The sequence below is a fragment of the Nanorana parkeri genome, unplaced genomic scaffold, assembly GCF_000935625.1.
Source record: "Nanorana parkeri isolate BGI_ZX_2015 unplaced genomic scaffold, ASM93562v1 scaffold569, whole genome shotgun sequence".
Taxonomy (NCBI): Eukaryota; Metazoa; Chordata; class Amphibia; order Anura; family Dicroglossidae; genus Nanorana; species Nanorana parkeri.
Genome location: NW_017306837.1, coordinates 544,665 through 553,642, shown reverse-complemented (window position 1 = coordinate 553,642; position 8,978 = coordinate 544,665).

Sequence of the window (8,978 nt, the reverse complement as noted above, 5' to 3'; positions counted from 1 at the left end):
GAACACCAATGCAAATGTATGTGCCAGAGAACGCCAATGCAAATGTATTTGCCATAGAATGCCAGTACAAATGTATGTGCCACAGAATGCCAGTACAAATGTATGTGCCACAGAATGCCAGTACAAATGTATTCTTGTCCCTCAAAGTTACTTCAAATGTATTTTTCCACTGAACACCAATGTACATACTGTATAGAGTATTCCATCCACAGAATTGAGTATTAGTACAGCAAGATTCAGGTTCTGTTAATTAAGCATAATGTGGCACATGGCCCCCAGCAATACTTTGAGATAGAACTTGTCTCAGACATTTGTTATCTATTCCCCACACATTTTTAGTTCATCAGGTCCCGGAGAGCCTATGACTGCTCTTCTACTAAAGTAAAGAAGGTACTTTAAAAATAAAGATAGTTATGTTTTAAATTTTTCAACAGCTCTTTGTTTTAAAGCAATCTCTTATCAGGCGAGAGCTTTTCTTGACGTTAATAAACAGTTTCAGTCGATCATAATGTGATTAATGTGAGAGCTTCTCATTTATGCTGTAACAGATTATGTGTCAACTGTTTACATGCTGTATGCCTCACCAATGGCTTCACGTTTGCAGAATGTTCTCATTAAACTTGATAAAAGATCCAGAATCTTGATAACTGTGCCTGGAAAAATGTTGGTGGTATTAGATTGGTGTGTTTAAAGGGGTCTTTAGATATGCAATGGCACTTGGATTCCAGCTGACCCTTTAACATTTTTTTTCCCCTTGACACTAATTTGACACTTTGTTGGTGTCTGACATGCCACATTGCTGATTTGCCATTGCTGATTTATCCTATTTTTCTCCCCTTGGCCGACTAACTTATGCTGCTCCGCCCACCTATTGGAATTGTCCTCCATCAGCATATAAAGGGTTGACTGCTTAGCTGACTTGTCCCAGTGACAAGTACTGGTACTTAGATTGTTGTCATAAGAGCTGGAAACTTCCTGCAAAGGGTGAGGCTGCGAATGTGTAAATGCCACACTTAGTGGCTGTTCAACAAAGAACAAAACCTAAAACATATCAGTAGATAAGACATACTTATTTTGGATACTGGTTACTGAGGGATTAATGCACATACTCTGGAGCCCGTACACTGAAGGGTTAGTGCCCATTCTTTGGGGACTGGTCACTGAGTGGTTAATACTCATCTGCTTAATTTGGTTTCCATCTGGTTAATGGAAACCCTTATTGAAGTCTGGTCACTGAAGGATTAATGCACATACTCTGGAGCCTGGTCACTGGGAAGCTAGTGCCCATTCTTTGGGGACTGGGCACTGAGTGGTTAATACTTATACTCATCCTCTGTAGACTGGTCACTGAGGGGTTAATGCAAACACTTAGTGAAGTCTTTTCACTGAAGGTTTAAGCACTGATCTGGAGTTTGGTCACTGTGGGTTTAGTGCCCATTCTTTGGGGACTTGGCAATGAGTGGTTAATACTTCTCCTCTGGAGAATGGTAACTGAGGGATTATTGCACACACTTTTTGAAGTCTGGTCACTGAAGGATTAATTCTCATACTCTGGAGCCTGGTCACTGAGGGGTTAGTGCCCATTCTTTGGGGACTGGTCACTGAGCGGTTAATACCCATCCTCTGGAGCCTTGTCACCTTGAGATTAAAGTAGAGCTGAAGCCACACCTTTTTTTAGTTTTGGATAGAGTAAGGGAAGGTTACAACCCCTGGCTTTAGTTGCATTTTAATGCACATACACTGGTGGTGAATACTAAAAACAAAAGGGAACAGAGCGCCACCTCCGTGTGTAAAATCGTTTATTACAATAAATAAAACAAGGGATAAAAGTACTCACAAACAAACGTTTTCATCAAGCTTAACAACAAACGAGAGGCCACACTGTCTGTTAACCCAACATGGTATCGCCCCGACTATGTAACACGTTAGCCTCCAGTCACATCACCGTCCACCGGCCGCAGTCAGCCAAGATTGACGCGTTTCAGGGGCAAGCCCCCATCATCAAAATCATGATGATTCATGATGAAAGGGGCTTGCCCCTGAAACGCATTTGGCTTATTCGGACACATTTTGGCATATTCAAACATTGAGATGCATCCGAATTTCCAAATGAAAGAAATAAAGAATTTGAACCGAATACGAATTCTTGATAGCACTGCCAATTCATACCAGACCCTTTAGGTCTGGTTGGAATTATAGGGGGGACCCCAAGGCCAAAAAAAAGCATGGAGTCCTCCCTGGCAAAGCACGTTGTTCTCATGTTGATAAGGACAAGGGCCCCACAACCCTGGCCCGGTGGTTGGGGGAGATCTGCGGACAGTGGGGCTTATGGAAATCTGGATGCCCTCTTTCATAAAGGGGCACCCAGATGCTGCCCCCCCCCCACGTGAATGAGGAAGGGTTTTTATTACCCTTACTTATTCACCAAATAACAGTAAAATAATTAAATAAACACACCACACTGTAAAAAAGTCCTTTATTTGCAAAAAAACACAAGACACTTTTTGACAATTCCTTTAAAAAAATGTGCATTGATGTAATCCACACGTCAATCACGTCATGCCACGATGTAGATCCTCATCAATCACGATGGACAACGGCCGCCAACTCGCCAAAAAGTAAATTTCCCGCTGCACGCCTCCATGTCCGATCCCGATGAACACTGGCTGCAAATGACAGGTCTTCTCCCAAATGTCAACAATGGGGCAGAGCGAGTCATGACATTTTACATTCAGTGACAGCTCTCTGTCCGCTAATGGAATGTAAGCAAAGGGGCGGTACAAGTCCCGTGACGTCATGACTCGCTCCGCCTCTTCATTTGCGGCTGGTGTTCGTTGGGTTCAGATGTGACGACGGGCGGTGGGGATTTTTTGCAGCGAGTCGGTCGTTGTCCATCGCGATTGATGAGGATCTACACCTCTGGACAGCATGATTGATGTGTGGATTACAATGATGGACATTTTTTTTTGTCAAAAACTTTTTTTTTCTTTTTTGAAAAAAAGGACTTTGTACTACAGTGTGGTGTGTTTATTTACTTATTTTATTAATTTGGTGAATGAGTAGGGGTAATAAACTACCCCTTACTCATTCATGAGGGGGGGGGGCAGCATCTGGGTGCCCCTTTTTGAAAGAGGGCACCCAGATTCCTATACGTCCACCTGCCCGCAGACTTCCAAAACCACTGGGCCAGAGTTGTGAGGCAGTCTTGTATAATAACGTCACCAGCATGACAGAAACTTGGATGTCAGTGCAAGTCCATTTATTGATAGTAGCAGCCACTCAAAGTATCATCAAGCGCTTTCGGGACCACGCAGGGTCCCCTTCATCAGGCTCAGAGTAGACAGAGTAGACAGTTAGGGTTGTGAGGCAGACGCTAATGAGGACAAGGCCCCCCTCGGCAAAGCATCCTTCCCATGCTGAGGGCATGTAGCCTTGTATGGTGCAGGAGGGTGCTCACCCCCCCTCCCCCTTTCCTGCTCTGCCAGGCTGCTGCTCAGATCAAGGGTCTGGTAAGGAATTTTAGAGTGGACCCCACACTTTTTTTTTCTGTTTTTTTGGCATTGGGGTCCCACACTGTTTAAAACAATTGCCTAATGATCCTGTGGACTGTCAAAAGTTTAAAAGAAAAAAGTAAACATTTACGGGGTTATTCACAAAGCTGCCAAAGGCAGCCAAGTGAATAACCGAGCCGTAGTGAAGCCGTAGTGAAGTGAGCAGAACAACAAGCGGCATTTGGCTCAGCTATCCTGCTCGGTACCTCATTGGTGAAAATTGTTTAAAAAAAAAAAGTTGAAAAAATAATTTTAAATTGTTAATTAAATAAAAATGTAAAAATAAGTAAAGATTTTTAAAAAAGAAAAAACAAAATAAAAAAACAATTGGGCGGAGCTAGCAGTGACAACTGTTTTCTAGCAGGTCCTGGACAATGAATAACAACTGGGCGGAGCCAGCTGTGACATTTTGGCCAGCTCCGCCCAGTTGTTATTGTGACATCACGGCTGGGTCCGCCCAGCTGTCCTTTGTGGGGCGAAAGGCCGGCCTTTGGCTGGCCGTTCGCCCAGCTTCGGCTGACACTTCGGCTCAGTCGAGCCGCAGCAAATGCCTTTGGCTTGGCTGAGCCGCTTGGCCGCCTTTGGGTGCTGTACGGGCCTTAGTGAATAGCCCGTACAGCAGCCCTTCGGTTCGACTGAACCAAAGGGCTCCCGAAACTGACGCTAGCCAAAGGATCAGCCGAAGCTACTGCTGGATCCTTCAGCAGCTTTGTGAATAGACCCCTTTATGTAATTTTTCTGCACTGAACGTTCGCTCGTAAATATCATTTAACTCACCCGAAATTAAATCCAAAAATTTGGAAAGATCTGAATCTGCATAATGAAACAATTTGACTTTCAGACCCGAAAAATGAAAAAACTAAACATCCTAAATTTTTTTTTACCTGGCTTACGTCTATCAAAGACATTTGGGACAAAATGATATCACAAATTATTATTAAAACAAAATAAGGCTATATATTCTGTAAAAACAAACAGATTTCAGCACTAAAAACCTGCAATCTATAGAGTTAAAGAAGAACTCCAGGCAGAAATGATCTTTACCCTTGCAGTGGGGCTCCTCCCACAATGTCAGGGCGAAGTGCTTGTTTTTGTCTAGGGTGTAAAATCAAAAAGATATTTGTTGCAGTGTTTTAGTGCTGATAATCTGTTTGCTTTTACAGAAAATATATATTTTGTTTTTAATTTGTTTTTTATATTAGATCATTTTTTATACTATTTTGTTTTAGATTATTTCTGCCCTGAGTTCTTTTTTAGCTGCATGTTGATGTTGGGAATGCATAATAATAGCATTCTTTTGTGGAAATACATAAAATGTGTAACCACACAATTACTGCTAAAAATTCCAGCTTGTAACCTGTATGACCCCTATCATCTTATTCACACTTTAGCAGCAGGTGCGATGGGGGGTGGGTGTTTGCAGAAAGATAATGTTGTGTTCCTTTTATTGAATCATTGGAGGATGGGCTGAAGGAGCTGGGCACTGAGCTGGTTTTAACAGCTGTCTTACTTACAGAATTGCTTTAAAAGAAATGCTTGGCTCCTGTACAAATATTGTGTTTGAGAAAGTGATTTAATCATCGGGTTAAGTGCTGTGTCAGACCTGCCTATCATGTAATAGGATAAACTCACAGTTTATAATAAATAAACACATGCTAGGACATGGACTGCATTATAAAAAGTCAGCATTGACATTTAACTACATATGTGTACACTGATGAAATTACAGCATTGTATACCTTGTTGTATCATGGGTCTTAACTCCCCAGGATAAAGTAAGGAATGCCTCTCCCAGGGGTATTCAAATTGGACATGGATACCCAGGTTAGGATCATATGCATGACGACTCACTAAAGGTGATCATCCATGGATGAAAGTTTTTATTTCCAATCATATATTCACTTGCTTGGGTTTAAAATTAAAGGAGCAGTACTGGGAGAGTAAAAGCTACTCTCCAATTCCAACGTGGGACACTGCAGCTGTCACACGCTGGTTCTATACTGAAAGCTGAGTGATCATGTAACTGCTCTCTTTATTTTCACATGGTAATCTTTCTAATAACACACCTTAAGTGATATTAAAGTCTAAAGCTGCCCATATGCTGTAATATTTTCTTCAATCAACTGCAGGCTGAACGAAGAAAATATAACAGATTCCTCAGTCAAAGCTTAAGTGTTGATTGAGGAATCTTCCACTGTCTTTATTGTATTCTGACGGCGGCTGCTGTCAGAATACTTGAATGCTCTGTGCATTCAAAGATTTTCCCACCGGCACCTTCGATCAGTTGAACGAGGGATGCTGGCCGAAATTCGCACAGTGGGTGACGCTTTTAGTGCCCTCTTGGCTGCCATCACTCGATCAGCTGATCAAAGGTGCCGGTCGTAAAATCTTTGAACAAACAGAGCCGAAATTTTTCAATAACTGGCCAAAATTCTTATAGTGTATGGCCAGCTTAAGTGTGTTAAAGCTATTTCAAATGCTGAATAAATCACTTACAGTGGATGCTGCTCCTTGTTGTTTAAACCTTTTAGTTTTCTGTAGTATCAGGAGGCTTTCTGGAGTGCTGGATATCCTGTTTTAGGGTGGCTCCTTTCCCTTGCGGGTCCTATGGATCCACTCTTGTGTGTGATAGAAGGCTGTGCGTGTCTCCACAAACACACAGGCACAACAAAGCTACCCTCTGCTTCCTCCTTCCCCTTCCCCCTCCTCTCTTCTCCAGACTAGTAAATGGACAACTGCTGGAAACTGTGCTGTTGCTTGTGATCGTGTTCTGGACAGGAAGTTCAAGGAAAATGGGCTGAGAGAGTTGGAGCTGTTTGGAACATGATAACTGTAAGTGCTTTTGCAAACATGTAAAGCAATGCTTTGCTGGGTAATATACAGTATATTAGGGATGCACCAATACCAAGTATTTGGATGAGTACTCGTAATTGCCCAATGCTCCTCTACTTACCCCCCTACAGAGATTTCCTCTGGCTGGTAATGCCACAAGGGGAACATGGAGCCGGCTTCCCGACCAATCAGGAAGACAGGCGGCGTGTAATGACTCGCTGCCTGGCTTCCTTCTATTCTGTTTGGCTGACTCCATGCTGATTGGCCGGGAAGCCGGCTTCCCAGCCAATCAGCAAGGAGACGGCTTCCGGGCCAATTAGGAAGCCAGGTGGCGGGTAATAACTCGATGCTGATTGGCTGGGAAATCAGACAAACAGCATGGAGGCAACCTTCCTGGCCAATCAGCATTAAGCCGGACAAACAGCATGGAGTCGGATTGCCCTGGAAGCCAGCTCCATGCTAGCGGAAATACTGAAAATACCGATATAAATATCGGTTTTGGTACTCGATACAGAAAAACCGGTATCAGTGCATCCCTACAGTATATTAGTTCTGGACTCATTACTGACAAAAAGTCTATTCACGAAGCTGCCGAAGGATCTAGCCGTAGCTTCGGCCGATCCTTCGGCTAGCTTCGGCCCCAGGGCCCCTTCGGTTCTACTGTAGCCCGTACAGCTCCCAAACGTGGCCGAGCGGCTCAGTCGAGCCGAACGCATATGCCTCAGCTCGGCTGAGCTGCGCTGAAAGCCGAACCTGGCCGGCCAACAGCCTGCTTCTGACAGCTGGGCGGAGCCAGCCACGATCTTACAGCTGGCTCTGGCCACTTGCAGAGAGATCAGCGTCCCTGGTTACCTGCTAACCAGGGACACTGATCTCCAAACAGCAAACTCTTCCTGGCACTTCGGGAGTCACTGCTCCCGGCTGTTAAGGAGAGAAACACTGCTCTTTCTTTTTTTTTTATTCTGATACGGAGCTGTGTCAGAATAGAAAAAAGAAAAAAACAATTTGCCCATTGGAATGCATTGCTAGCAATGCATTCCAATGGGCAAAAATGTTTTTGTTTTTTTCTCCATTCTGACACGGCTCCGTGTCAGAATAAAGTAAAAACAAGAAAAATCAGTGTTTCTCTCCTGGGCGGCCAGGAGCGGAAGGCTCCCAGAGCGCCCGGGAGAGTTTTTTTTTCTCTGTTTTTTTTTGACGGCAGCAGAACCGCCGGACAATAGAAAACTGTTGGGCGGAGCTAGCTGTCATTGCTAGCTCTGCACAATCGTTTTCTATTTACTTTTTTTCTACTTTTTAAACAATTTTTCTGTTCTGCTCGGTCCCTCTGAATGCTCAGCGGCATTCGGCTATTCACTCACTGCTGTTCGGCATCTATAAGAATAGGCCGAACAGCAGTGAGTAGCCTGCCGGAAGTTCGGCTCAGCCGATCCAGATTTTGGATCGGCTGAGTCGAACTCCTTCTGCACTTCGGGTCAGCCCAACATGCTGAGCATGTTCGGCCGACCTGAAGCCATGCGACGCAAGCCGATGTACGGCTGACTTCAGGCGATATACGGCTGAAATCAGACGTACCTGCCTGAAGTGAATAGCCGAAAAGTGTTCGGCTCACTTCACTTCAGGTCGGTCATTCACTCGGCTGCCTACGGCAGCTTAGTGAATAGACCCGTAAAAAAGTGACATTAACTCTTTCGCGTCCATGGACGTACCTAGTACGTCAGTGACAGCACGGTCCTGTAAACAGTCTCCTGGCTGCTTTAGCTGCCTGGACACTGTTTATCTTTGTAAAAGCCAGCTGCAGGCTTTACAATAGAAGCGATTCTGGCCAGACCACTGTGTTTCCTGGGCTCTGCTGCCCCTTCTGCTAGTCTGAGACTGGCATGTCGGGTGCCGGTGGGAAGCTGGCACTCGCCTTCCTCCTCCCCATTTTATAGGACTGGGAGTGACACAGATTGCATCACTTCTGGTCCCTGAGCTGTCATTGCAGTACTAAAAACCTCATTTTTTATATTTTACCAAAAAATTAAATTTTATTGTGTTTTGGGGCACTAAAATTAATTTAATTGCATTTTTCACCAAATTTCAAAAAATTTTGGGGTTTGATAAAGAGTTGTGCCAATATCTTGCAACTTAACAATTTGCAACTGCCACCATTATATTCTACAGGGTGTTGGCTTTCAGAAAATATATAGGGGGTTACTTACAAAGCTGCCGGAGGCAGCCGAGTGAATAACCGAGCCGAAGTGAAGTGAGCCGAACAACTATATCCCCACATATAATGACAGTCCAGTGTCCTCGAGAATGCTGGGCTGTCATTGAAGGAAAACAACTGGCGGAGCCAGCCATGACATTACAGCTAGCTCTGGCCAGCTGTTGTCTTTTGCGGGGAGAACGGTCGACTTTGGCCGACTTTCTCCCCACTTCAGCTGTCACTACGGCTCAGCTGAAGCATATGCGTTTGGCTCGGCTGATCCGCTCGGCTGCCTTCGGCTGCTGTATGTGCTATTGTGAATAGACCGTACAGCAGTCCTTCGGTTCAACGAAACCGAAGGGCTCCGGCGGTCGAAGTGAGCCGAAGGATCAGCTGAAGCTATA